Here is a 13,923-nt window from a genome sequence, read left to right on the forward strand (position 1 = left end):
GCTGCTCTTCATTCATGACAATTTAACCACAGACATCAGATCGGAAAAAGGCTTCTGCGTGTCGTTCTATGAGGCCGGTGCACACGTGCACAGGTGCATGTGTGTCTTTGGGTGTATGACTGTACATTATGTACATACATGGTATGTTACATATGTATGTGTTAAACAAATACGTCAAACTGAAACTGGCCTTCTGTTGAACCCTGCCATGTAATGCAGCGTTCTCACATTTTATTAACTAGTTTCTTTAATTTCTGTAAATTAAATACCTCAGAGTTCCAGGATTCACCCCCCCTCACTGAACAGTGACTCCATAGAGCCCCCGCCCCACCCCCCCCACTACCACCACCACCACCACCACCACCTCCTGGGTTCTGGCCATACATCTCCCCCTGTTCTCTCGCCTGATGCCCAGCACTCAGCAACTCTTGGCGAGGCATCATTACGTATAATGTACTTCCCCTCTCTCTCTCTCTCACAGGGATATTTTGGAGTGGGGCGAGCGAGCTGACCTTACTGAAGGGCTCAGGCAGAACTGCCAACTCTCTCTCTCTCTGCCCCACACACCAAACATGTGTTTGATGGTCACTCATGGCAACGTGGTGATTGAGCGGTGAATGCACTGTTACAGCCGCCAATCAAAAATGCTGTAACTCTTGTTATTGCCTTCATTATGGACCAGCTTGAATCTGAAGTACCCAAAGACTTTGCTGTGATCAGCTGCTTCATTTGTTTTCAATATACAACACTGGAAAGTATGAGGGGAGACTGGATCTCAGCACTGCTGCTTGGTTCCTTCACAGACTAGTAACTCAGACAGAGCCTCTGGGTACAAAGATGTGACTGGTTGAGTCAGACCAAAGTGGACGTGTCCCTAAAACCACAAACAAAGACAATGCTCTGGTAAAAATCTTCTTTAAATTTCACGTTCACGTCGGCTCCTCGGCAGCTTTGCCTCCGTTGTTGGGGATTTATCCCTGTGGCTAACACAAATAAACAAGTACCCTCCTCTCATCACCCGGCCGTGTCCGGTGACAGAAGCAGGTGCTGGGTCCAGGTGGACCTGCCACCTCACGAGGCTGACATGGACCAGGCCAGGAGTCCACCAGGGCTGATTTCATACCTCCAACACGGAAAAACCAAAGTCCCTTCAGAAAACACATAAAATACATATTAAACTGAGTGAGGGCTTTAAAAAGCAAACTGGGAGGGAGAGTGTTTGGAGATGAGCTGATTGTTATTGTGAAATGATAAACTAAAGGGACAAATTAGCCCCAAGTTTGAATCTGACTCTGAGCGTGTGTGTGTGTGCGTGTGTGTGTGTCTGCGGTGAAGCTGATGAACCCCGCCTGGAAGACGATCATTAGTGAGTCAAATACCAGCACAAATGGCCACCCGCGATAATGGCTGACATTCATCTATGTCTGAGTCTTGTCCAACTCGCCGCTAAACACTCACACAACCAGGGAGCTGGAGTCTGACAAGTTTAAAAAAAAAAAAAAAAAAAAAAACTCTGTGGAGGAAAGAGACTACAAACTCATCTCACAGTACGAACCTGAGTCTGTTTATACTTATACATTCTGAGCTGATGTTGCTGCTCATAATGAGTGAAATCACCTCAGATTGACCCTGAACGACTTAGCGGGAACAAGAGAACGAGCGAATAACGATGGAGAGAGTTGGGATTCGAGGTGCAGCTTTCTGAAAATAGATTCAACAAAACAGTCCTCTCACCATAGAATAACCACGTATGATGAGGCAGTGCAAAGGGAAGGAAATAAAACCTTGTTGCGTAACATTTTAACACTCACCCACTTTGGTGTGATCAATCAGGCGCCCGTGCACAGTCCATCCCTCTGCCCCCCCATCTGTTATTGCAAGTGCTGTCCATATAACAGGCGCCTGTCAATTTTGCCTGCTTTTTATTGACTCATCCTCTGAGCCACGGAGGGGTTTCGATCACAATTATCATTTTTTATGAATACATTTTCATGAATATATTAGCGTCCTCCCCACCACCGGCACCCACCACACATACACATACACATTTGGTGGAGTGTTGTTTTCTCACAGTTAATCAGTGGCCAGATAAATCAGAGGCCATATTTGCGGTCCATCTGCTGGGAAGGTGCAGTGGGCTCCAGACGCCATTCAAACATGCTGGACAATAACAGGAAGTGGAAAGACAGCACGCAGACGCTGAAGGCATCACACTTCACTGTTCACTATGTTCTGTCAATACAGATGTCTGGCCAACAGGATTTCTTTTTTTTTTGTTGGTGGAACGGAACGCAAAAAACTTTTTTTGCTTCTGCATGCGGCAACTTGTGACTGGTTTAGATCTACCAACCTGTTTTTAGGTTTTTAGGTTATGGAGGCTAATGTTGGCTAGCATAAGACAGCATTTAACATGATCCTGTAAATGATAATCCAGTGAGTCCATGTCAGCAAATGTTACATAGCCTTGCTTTAAAACTAAAGTGTAACTTGTAACTTGCCAATGCTGCCATCTACAGGCAAAGGAAGTAAAAGCTGCTCCACCTGTAACTTTCCGACCCTGCCACCCTCGAGGTTTTCTAATTTCACTCTGGACTAATGAAATCCGGTTAGAACTCCCTTCTGTCCTCCTGGGAATATATAGGCCTCTGTAAAGCCTGTGTTGGTTTAATATTTTATTAAACATCCTTCTGATCAACAGGCATAGAAATGTAATGACAGTTAGCAGATAACTTGCACTGAAACAAACTGGAGTAGGTTTGGGTTAAAAAAATAGAAAAAGCATCTGGTTGCAGAAACGCCAAAGCTGTGCAGCGGCTCGTTCGCCAAAGCTTTCAGACATTTTTCATAGACAGAAACAGTGGACAGCAGAAAAATTAAAGAATCACTGAGTCAGGGACAGAGCAACTCCACCGGTAACTCTCTGAAACTCTGAATAAAGACCCAAACGGGAGCCGGGTGCTTTGTTATTCCAGATGGCTTTATGGGTCATGAAAGAGTGATTCACGTGTCACATTAAAAGTGCTCGTCGCTGGCCTGCCGTCTAACCGCTCCTCTTCTTAAAAACCGGGAAGCACCCCATCAATTATTTGCTAAGCAGCCATACTGAATATCTCACTTTGAACAGTGTGTGGGGACGGCAGCCCTGTCAGCGTGATGATAGATGCACTGGAGGCTCACGCTGCCCCCAGCACGCCTCTCTGAGGGTCGGCAGCTGTACAAAGCCTGAGCTGTCTGCATGTGTGTGTGTGTGTGTGTTGCTTCTCTGCGCACACACACACACACATTGCATCACATGATAACAAGCAATGAACATAACTAAGTACATTCACACAAATACAGTACTTATGAATACTATAAACAATTCTGAGGTATCGGTTCTTTACATGAGAATTTCTACTTCCTTATATTTCCGATTCAAATACTGTACTTTCAATCTCTTTTACTTATGATGGACTATTTTTTATGGTTTTAACAGTTCCTCTGCTACCTCTAAAAAAATATGAGGAATAATTTATACAGTACAAAAAGTTCATCAAACAAGCAAAGAACAGAAAATCTGAGGCTGTTAAAGTCTGTAAGCAGGATAACGTCACAATGAGAAATCTGGGTCTGATTTGTAAATCATCTTAACTCTGCACAGCTGCAAACCCGCCAGAGCCCGGGCTACTAATTACACCGTTTGCCACTTTAATGTCCAATATAGCCACCGAGGATTCAATTGGGTCTGAGGAGAATTAATAGAGCATTAATCAACATGCGCTAATTAGCTAATAACGTGTTAATTAAATCAGGTATTTAAAGTTCTGAGACGTGTAAAGCTTATTCTAGCGTACACGTGTCATTGACTGTCGAGGGGACAGACAGTACGTCTGTACACGTATGTTGTAGCAGAGATGACAGCGAGTCAATACAAATGTCACGGTGTTGGTTAAACCCGGTCGTCATCGCTCCGCTGGGGATTCCCTCTTCACCCTGCTGTTACCCTCCTCCAGCTGACCCCTGACTGCGCCCACCTCGACCTTTAACTAGTCTCATTTCTTCTCCCTCATGATCAGCTGTGACAAATTAACACAAAAATGCTTTCGGATCCGTGCTGCCGTTCAGGCCACCATACGCCGCACGCTCAGCTGACGTTCATAGATCCTGCTGAGCGGGATGGAAAATGGCAGGAAGCCAATAGCCGAGCTTGTCTTTGAGGTCCAGATCAGTGAATTACTTTGATAGTGCTCTTAATGTGAAATCAATACACCCTCATCCAGTAACCAGTGTATAACGCTTGACCCCAGGACTGACTTTTTTGTTTTTTCCCTCTCTCTTTGTCTTCTAAGGAATGGCTCCGTAAGTTTGAGGACAGCTTTTATCTTTGCGGCGACACACATATCGCTGACACATCAGACACTGTGGGGCCTTGGCTTTAGCTGCTCTGGACTCAACCTCACTTCAGTGATACAGCCCAGACTATCACCTGAGTTCCACGTCAGAAACCCAAAAAAAAAGATGCCAAAGTGTATTATCCGATCAATTTAATCGATATCGGTACACTAAAGACTTTCGTTTCCTTTCCTCCTTCAACCACAAGAACATTAATGACGTCCAACACTGTTGTTGAGTGATAAGGCCTGGCTCACAGTCAGTGTTCACTGTCAGGTCATCCCAAAGGTGTTGGATGGGGATGAGATCAGTGTCTCTGTGCAGGCCAGTCGGACTTTGTGCACGGCAGCACTGTCATGTAGAAGCAGGAAGGAGCCTTCACCAAACTGCTGCCATGCTGTGACCATTTTATACAATGTGCAGTCCCAAATACTAAATGTGAACAAATGTAACCTTAGCAAACAGGATATATTCACGTGCAGTTATTTGCTTGTGATTTGTGAAAATTGCAGTAAATGTGGGTTATAAAAAATTAAATGATTCATTTATTTTTTTGGTCAAATTCGGCACTTCCTGTCTGCTACAACGCCACAGAAAAAAAAAACCCTGTTTCTTTAACAACGTGTGCCATCGTGTCCCGACCCGGGAACCCGCAGATTTTTATTCGACCTGCACAACAAAACTTTTGATAGCTTTATAGAATTTAACCGAAAATCAAATAGAAAAAAGTTCAATAGAATCAGCCATGTTTTTGGTTGTAAGCAAAGTCTGGTCTCTCTCGCCAAGGACTCAGCAGTGGCTTCAGAAAACCTCTGGTGGTTTCAGGGTCTTCACAGCTGTTTCTGAAACACATAAAAACGCTGTGCGATATGAAAACGCAGCTTAAAATCAATTGTTGAATTGTTTTGTTCTAATCCACAACATCTCTCCTGATGGATCATGTTTTAATAAACCGTCTGTATGTCCTCTTAACCTCACCATGTCACCGTCTCCTCCTCCTGTCTGTCCCCCGCGCTCCCAGTCACCTCACCTTAAAGGAGGAGGCCACAGATCAATACGTTTGATGGGGAGGCAATAAGCAGCCCTATTAAGTGACAAAGGTTTACTCTGTAACAGCTGGGCTGGCGCGAGAGCCGAGCTTGTCTGACTAATGAATCGTGAAACAATCAGGCAGTAGCCATTTGTGTTTAGATCTGTAAATATGGCGCGGTACAAGTGCCAGACCATCGCTGGCACTCCAGCTGGGGCCACAGATGGTCTGGATTGGAGGCGAGGCGCAGGCAAACCGTTAGCTCCTCCGGCCCACACTGCACCGCACCTCCTCTGTCTCTGAGTGACAACTTCACTTTCGCGCTAACTTAGGCCGCCTGCCCCACATTGGGAGCCAGGATTTGGTAAAAAAAGAAAAAAGAGAGAAAGGAGAAGAAAAAAAAAAAAAAAAAACTCCTGACAGCTCCTGAATGGAAGCCCAGCCGATGAGCAGTCTTGCTGCGCTCCGGCAGAGGGAACCAGGGGGAGCAGAGAGCCAGGCGAAAGAGAAGAGCAATGATGATCCTGCTATTTAAAGACATGATCAACCTAATTAACCTTGGGATGCCAATGACTAATTCTGAGGTGGCTGGTCCACCACAAGAGAGGCGAAGTGGGAGCCTCATAAATCTCGCTAATAAGAAGCACTTTCTCAAATATTAGGAACACGGGCTCACAGCCTGGTCATTATTGGGGAGTGGATTGAAAATACTGTACGCGGTGTTCTTATCAGTCAAGCGGGGGAAGGAGGCGGCCGGTAATGTGGCAGAGATGGACAGTATTTCACTCGCCGACAGCTGAGTAAATACAACAACATTCAAATGGACAAATAAGAATTCATTTCAAAGAGCTTTTGTCATTTGCCTGCACAAATGATTGAAATAGAGACAGAATATATTCTGCAGTTTCAGTGAGGAGGGAGGGGGTTAGCGGGGATGTGGGGGGGTGGGGGGGGCGGGGGTGTCCTTGAAGATAGAGCTATGAAAGAGATGAAAGGTTTATTTAATCTATTTTCAAGGTAAAATGATCTTCCGGCACTTTACTCTACACATTTGGTGCAGTCAATGTGAAAGCGGTACAAAGCCATTACAATGCCCCCAAGTCCATTAAACTGAATGACAGACGTTGTTTACAACCCCAACTGCTTCTGCAACCGCACCATTATCGCTGCATACTGATGCAGGCGTCCACAGCAGGATTGGCTGTCATTACAGAGGCACATCTTCAAGCAGCATTTATCAGCGTTTGTGGAGAATTTGGAACCTGCTAATCACTGGATGACAGGTTACTTTCATTACTTCCACCGACATATTGGGCTGTGAACACTGCACGTTCAGACTGTCTGTAGATACTGGATGATTACAGACACACAGCGGTGTCAGACATTTTATTTACATCCAGCACGACAGTAACGACTGCCCTTACTGTACTTCAATAAGAAAGTTAATCTGACACGTGCATCTTGTAATTGTCTATCACTTTGATCCAGATTCAAATCCAGATTGAACATATTTGCTCTAAAAACTCCCATATGAAAGTAGTGATTGTTGGATCTGCTTCCTGTCGGCCAACAGAAGTCGTGATCCATCCAACATGATCCACATTTGATGCTGTGTTTAAAACTACATGTAGCTCAAATCCCTTTTAAGGTCCTTCATGAGGTGTTTACGTTGTTTTGTCAAACCCAGTTACCTCTCACATAAGTCCAGCTTTTACAATAACCACATCCACCTGATATTCAGATGTTCACCTCAAACACAACACCCAGGCTGCTGCAGGGTCCGGGTGTTCTGCCCTGCCATGTGCTGGAGGGATATTTATGGGCATCTAAATGTGTGCGGGCAGGTCTGCAGAGCCTTTGTTTCACAGTGGTAATAATGCCAGGCCCAGACCTACTGTCCTTGCCCCTTCAGCCCCGTGAATACAAACCTAGGCAATGGAACTTTTTGCGCAACGTTAACTGTCACGACCCGCGGCGGCGGCGGCTGGAAATGGCTTAACTAAACTGTCAGATCTAATAAAGCCAATAAAGGGATCAGATAAATGTTTATTACATAGTGGGAAAAGATCATTTCTGGACAGAAATTGAGGATGACCTTTCCGGATAATTCCTTGCTGCTACCCCCCTCACCCCCCTCACCCCCCCCCCCCCCCCCCCTTCAGCTGGATAAATCACTAGGTCCCTTTTGTTTCACGGCTGATGGAGCCTTGCTGACGTGGGATTGTTAAAAGCTCGCTGGCTCTTCTTTCTTTGTCTCCCCAATTACAGGAGCCCTCTGAATCTGAATGCCACCTCTACATACAGACAGGGGCAGGCTGCTGTGCTCCCGCGGTTACGACAGTCAGAGGAGATAATCATATAACACCTGGGTCTACGTGCAGATGGAGCCGCTTTTACTGAGTATGTCCTGCACTTCTGCAGCATCAGTGTTCAGAAAATTTAACGGTTTAGACTGAATTATAGTTACAGAAGGAATAGTTACACATTTAGGGAGTTCGATGAGATGATTGACAACACGTTATTTAGTGTGCAGGTGGAGCAGGTGGAGCAAGGTGAGTAGCTTAGTTTAGCATAAAGACTGGCTCTGTCCAAAGTACAAAAATAAACACCTCACTAATTAGCATGTTTGTTGGTTTAACCTGTAAATAACCAGAGGTGAGTTATGGTCTCAGAGGGAATTTCGTGCTGTAACTTCTGACAAGCACTGGGTCTGAAGCAGGCTGACGGTTTCAGAACCAGCATCTGGTGGCCATTAGACGAACAGCAGCTTCCACATCGACTACCGGCTAGTTAACACACTGGAACGCTGCCTCTGTAAAGCGTTACCAGATCTGCCTGCGAAAGTTAACAGAGTGAAAAAGTACACGCTCCGTGTTCATCATTAATGTGGAGAGGGGGGGGCTTTAAATCAATGTAAAATCCAAGTTTAACACAGAAAACCTGTAACACTCATCAAATATGGATGACGACACCGACCCACGAGCACCTGCGCCCCACAGGTTCACTGCTGAACAGATGTGGCGTGATGAGATCAGGTTAGGGGGTGTTCGAAGATGCTTCCTTACCGGGCGATCCCCCTTTATTTTCCTCTCAGACACCCCCCTCCCCCGTTCCTCCCCACCGCCCCTCCTTGGCCTGTCCTCTGAGCTACATGTGGCATGGCTGCCTACTGCTTCCTGTGACAAGCCAAGCTGTCCGCTGACCACTTCATTTTTGATGTTGGCAGGCGAAACTCGAGGCGTGGCGGCCGATGTGTGTGTGCGTGCACGAACGCGCACAAGCACACACACTGGGTTCAAGGGAACATCATCCAAGAAGAAGAAGAAGAGTTTCCAAATGACCAAACACAGGCTGCTTGATGAGTGTTTGCTTCGCCTCTTCTTTGTTTTCTCTCCGTCTCTGTCTCAGAAGTCCATCTTTGTATCTGTTTATCTTTCATTCTCTTTCTTTCCTCTTTTCTTTGTATTGCTGTTTGTGTTTCTGTCGTTCTTGGCTGCTGCTTTTCTTTTTCTTTAAGAAGTGTCTCTATGTCTTTTTTCTCCTGCCATTTTCTGTCGTTTTGTTTTTCCTCCTGTTTTACTTTCTTTTGTTCGTTTGTTTGAGATCTTACTTTCTCTTTGTGTTGTCTTTCTGCCCTTATTGTCTGTCTTTCTTTTTCTTTATACAGTCCATCCTTATTGTCTGCTTTCTTGCTCTGTTTTTATATTGCTTATTTAATTCCTTCTTTTTCCTTTCTTTCAGTTTTTGACTGGTGTTTCTCTCTGACTCTGTGGTCGGGTTCCTTCTCTGTCTCTGTAGGTTTTCTTCTTCCTTTTCTTTCTTTCCTATTTCTCTCACTATTCTTGTCTTTTTTGGAGGAGTTTCGCTTTAGTCCTCTTTGCTTTTGATCCCTTTTCACAGAGTATTTCACACATGAGCCTGACAGTCCATGCACATACTGAGTGAAATAACCCTGCTGTTGTCACTGTTGTAGTGTTAAAAGCCTCATCATTCAAAACGAGGGTTTACAGGACAAGATGAAACTCAGATTTGGGTTTTGCTTGCTTTGCTTCTGTTCCTTTCTGTTGTTTTGCTCCCCTCCATCTCATTCACCAACACCAACACCAACACGTGTACCGGGGCAGCCCCTTATTCTCTGAATCTGTTCCTGTATCAGTGTAACACACTGACATGAGGCTAAAGACACGACAAGGCCCCTGTTTAAGGTCAGATACACATTAGATGCTGGAGTCAGGATTGGTGCTACCATGCTGGGCTCATGATATTTGGAGGCAGGAGGAAAGCTGTGTGTGTGTGTGCATGTGTGCGTGTGTGTGTGTGTGTGATTATAGCTGTAGAGTGAGAGTATATGAGGCAGGAGGGCCTCACCCAGCCCATTAGATGTGCGCACTGGCCTGTGAGATGTTGTATCACTTTAATTAGCGGGGGGCTGTGGGCCACGGCGTGAGGAGATGTTTTAGTCATTGCCTAAAGCCACGGACCCCCCACCACCTCCCCACCTCCCCACGCCCTCCTCACCCTGACCCCTCTCACCCACTCCTCCCCACCCTCACGTAAAAAGCTTTGTCAAGCTTGGTTTGGTTTGGCTCTTTTGTCAAAGTGACTAATGACAGGGTGACTATTGTTTTGAAGGCTACACATCTTGTTCTTTATCAGGTGGGAAACTGTTTTTTTAGACTTGCAGTGGGGAAAATTATATGTTCTGTTCAAACATTTTAATTCAAACTGCAATAAAAAAACTCTTTTTCTTTAAACTTCACAGCATCTTCCTAAATTGCAGCCACATTTCCATATTAGCTGATCTGTGAGATCGTTTATTCAGCCCTTCTGCCTCTGGCCTCGTCTGAATTTGAGAAAACTGGGCAAAACTTAAACGCTGTCACACCGTCTGAATAAATTGCAAAATAATGAACATTTTAGATAATTACGGCGAATCAGAGCACGCTGAATGCGCCCTGGCACCGAGCCAGCTCCCGCAGACGGTCAGAGATGGAGCCATAGAGAGCGGGAATGGGGATTCTGGGTAATTGGACTCATTGTCCCATTGTAGGAGCTAATGAAGTGATGCAATTGAAGGGATGATTCTTTGCAATTGTCTTAAAAGTAATTCAGCAGCTTGTGGCATCGGACAGTTTATGTGAATAACAATAATTATGTGCCATTTAAGAAAACAACAGTTTACAGGATTTGTTACAAAAAAGACGCATCGTGAAAAAAAAAGAGAAAGGAAACGAAATCAAGCAGAAAATGAAAACAACTCCAAACAATTTGTTCCATCACTCGCTAAAAAAAGACTAAATGAAAAATTGTGATTGTTTGTAAAGTGATAGTCTTGCATGAAAGTGGATAATTGTTTGTCAAAATATATGTGTAGATAAAAATTCATTAAAAATGTTTTCCTTTACTTTTTTTTTACCACATGTAACATCAGGCAAAATATAGTAAACGTATAGCTTTCATTATTAAGAGCCTGAGTTCTTGACATGACAGTAACACGCTGTAATACGTGTTACAATGATTTCCTGTCAGAGGTCATGTTTAAAAAAACACAAGTACACACCAGCAAATAGTGAAGATTGATGTCAGAGGTGAAAATCATTGGACAATAGCCTCCTAATGGCCGGTGTCAGATGCCATGCTTCTCTCTGTTAGGGCTGGGCTGGAGGGACGTGGGATTGGATGGGAGGCAGGAGGAGGTAGGTGGGGGGGTGGGGGGTGGGGGTTGATGGTAGGCGGTGCTGCAGCTCTTTATTGCTATCATAAAAGTTTACACGACCGCCATCTCTTACAATCCATATTGACAGGAGTTTTCAGAGAAAAGCTTCTTAAACTGAAGGAAAAGAAAGAGAAAAGAGAGCGACTTCAGCTTCCAGCCGTAGGTGCAACATGCCCCTGTAATAGGCCAAGGAAAATATAGACTTATGGAAAATTAAATGAGGCATGAATGACCATAAGCGTGAAGACAATTACACCCTTCGGAAATCGTATATTTGTGAAGATAATTTCCGGAGGAGTCTGCGCACTCGGACCCGCTGGGGTTACAGTATCTTCTCTTGAACTCTCCTTGAACTTGGGATAACCGTCGCTGGAGTGGGACGTGGCTATCTGCCCCCGCATCTGGTTATTTTAGGTCCAATTTGCTGCCTAATGCCACAATTACCCTGATCTATGGCTCGAGTCACCCCTTTAATGGCTCAGTGTCAAAATCAGCACATTTGCTGAAGCGAGGGCCTGAGAGGAAGTCGTGACTTTGCTCCATTGACGGCTTGATTGATTCAGGAACAACTTTTTTTGTTCCTCGACAGAAAAACCAGAAGTCAAGAGCAAAACAAATGATCTGACTTATAAAACTGAACAAAGGCTGAGTAAAAGATTAGGCTCTGCAGTTTCCTTTACAGATGTCATTATTTGGTAATAACGTATTAGACCGATCGAGGTTAATAAAGCCATAAAAAAGTGCACAATCAGATAAAAACCTGGATCACTTCATCAGTTCTTCCTCCTGCATGTTCTCTGTTCCTGTATAAAAGGAAACGGATTCTTTCTTCTCTGTTTTCATGGTAATTTCTGCCATTTAATTATTTTACACTGCTCCACCAGATATTGTGATGCACTGGTTATTTGTAATTGGTGACTGCCTAAATGAAATGGGTTTATCTTTTACCAGGCTAACATTTAGCATGGTTAGCATGAAGACAAGTTATCATTGCCACGTTAAAACGCTTACAGCCTCAGACTTCCCCATCTGAACCTAACCCTTTGGATATTAGCATAATGATACGAGCATGAAATTATAACGTAAGATAATACAACTCTACAAACACGATGCTGAGGAGAGATGCTGCAGTGTGGAGAGAGTGACTCCACTTTGGCTGCCCAGAATCTCACTCTCTCAGCGATGAAAAGCAGCCCCCTGAAGTCCACTCCATCACGGCATGGCTCTCTGCCCTCGCTGTGGCGTGACTGGGACAAGGATGAGTGGCGGTAAAGGACAAACTCATGGACACCAGTTGGGCTCCCAGAACCAGCACACATTATTACCCCCAACAGAAGCCGAGTGAAGGCAGGAGCCAGGAGCCCGTCCTCGGCACAGCTTCGGTGGGAGATGCAAAAACAGATGGCCACCCCCAGCAAGACATTAGCAGCAGAGATTTGAAAACATCTTGAAGCTCCTGTCGCCACACAGAGACTGTGGTCAGGAGGCTAATGTGAGAATAGTAAAACATCGGAGTAAATGGTAAAATGAGTTGCTATAACAACAGCTGTCTGAAACTACAACGAACTACAGCCACTGCGTACTGAAATATGATGTTACTGAAACAGAACAAGCCAATTAAAACAGAAAACTACCCCTGCCTACCAATATATATGGAGATCATACATTAACACGGAGCAACATTAAAGCTCAGACGCACTAAAGGTTGAACTTTTTCCAAATGATTAAAGACCATTCGCAGTGATACGAGCGAGGCAGCCGGGTTAGGGTCAGCAGCTTCTACAAAGGAAGCAGATTTTCATTTACCATGATTTTAGAACAAAGCAGCTGCTTTAAATAGTGATGCCAACATTGTGACAAGGCCTCAAGTAGAGGCTAAATCAATCAGCACCACTGTGCCTTCGTCCTTTTCTGAATGACACCATCGCCCAACTCTTCGACGAGGCAGTTGTTCACCACCGATTTTCTTGTGAGAATCAGATTTGTTCAAATCACCTCTGCCCTGAAGCAAACACCCAAACAAATTCAGCAGTAGATAGCACACAAAAAAGACAACACCCCCCCAAAAAAAGCCAAGGTGACACGTATCATTGTCTCCAGTTGTTCGGCAGGGGCGATATTTGTCGCCGCGGTGTCAAGAGACTTGTGAACAGAGGATCTGACTATTCCCGGACATATTCTCCGCACCTGCGCCGGGAGTGCACTGGGCTGGCATTTCAAACTTTATCACCTGTCACAAGAGAGACACCGGCTGCTCCGGAGAACACTGCACCCCGCCGCCGTCACCGCTACCCCAACCCCACCCTCCACCCCTTCACTCGCGAGACATCACACCCGTCCTTGGAAGTCGTGCTTGGAAAGAGAAAACAAAGATTTCCCCAGTGGGAGGCTGCAGCCGCTGGCCAGCCAATGTCCATATTGTCTTCTGGCTCCTAATTGATTTGAGGACTGTGAAATTGTCTTGATCACGTAAAGCTAGATGCTGCTTTTTTATATATCCATTCATACACGTAAATATCCACCAGACGCAATGTACAGTGAGTGACTTAAAAAGCCAGACTGCTCGTGCTTATAAGGGACAACTTGTTGAACTGTGTTTTGTTATTTTATTTCACTGCTTTGCCTCCAGACTCCTGTTCATTGTTACTGCTGCAGTGACAAAATGTACTGACAGGATTTATAATCTGTTATATGGGATTATCTACATTTACTAAAATAAGTGGAAAATAAAAAGGTTCACCAAAATAGATGTGAATGAAAAATATCAGAAAACTTTTTTTTTACTGTTTCACTCTTTAAAAATATT

The sequence above is a fragment of the Toxotes jaculatrix genome, chromosome 7 (genome assembly GCF_017976425.1).
Source record: "Toxotes jaculatrix isolate fToxJac2 chromosome 7, fToxJac2.pri, whole genome shotgun sequence".
NCBI lineage: Eukaryota > Metazoa > Chordata > Actinopteri > Toxotidae > Toxotes > Toxotes jaculatrix.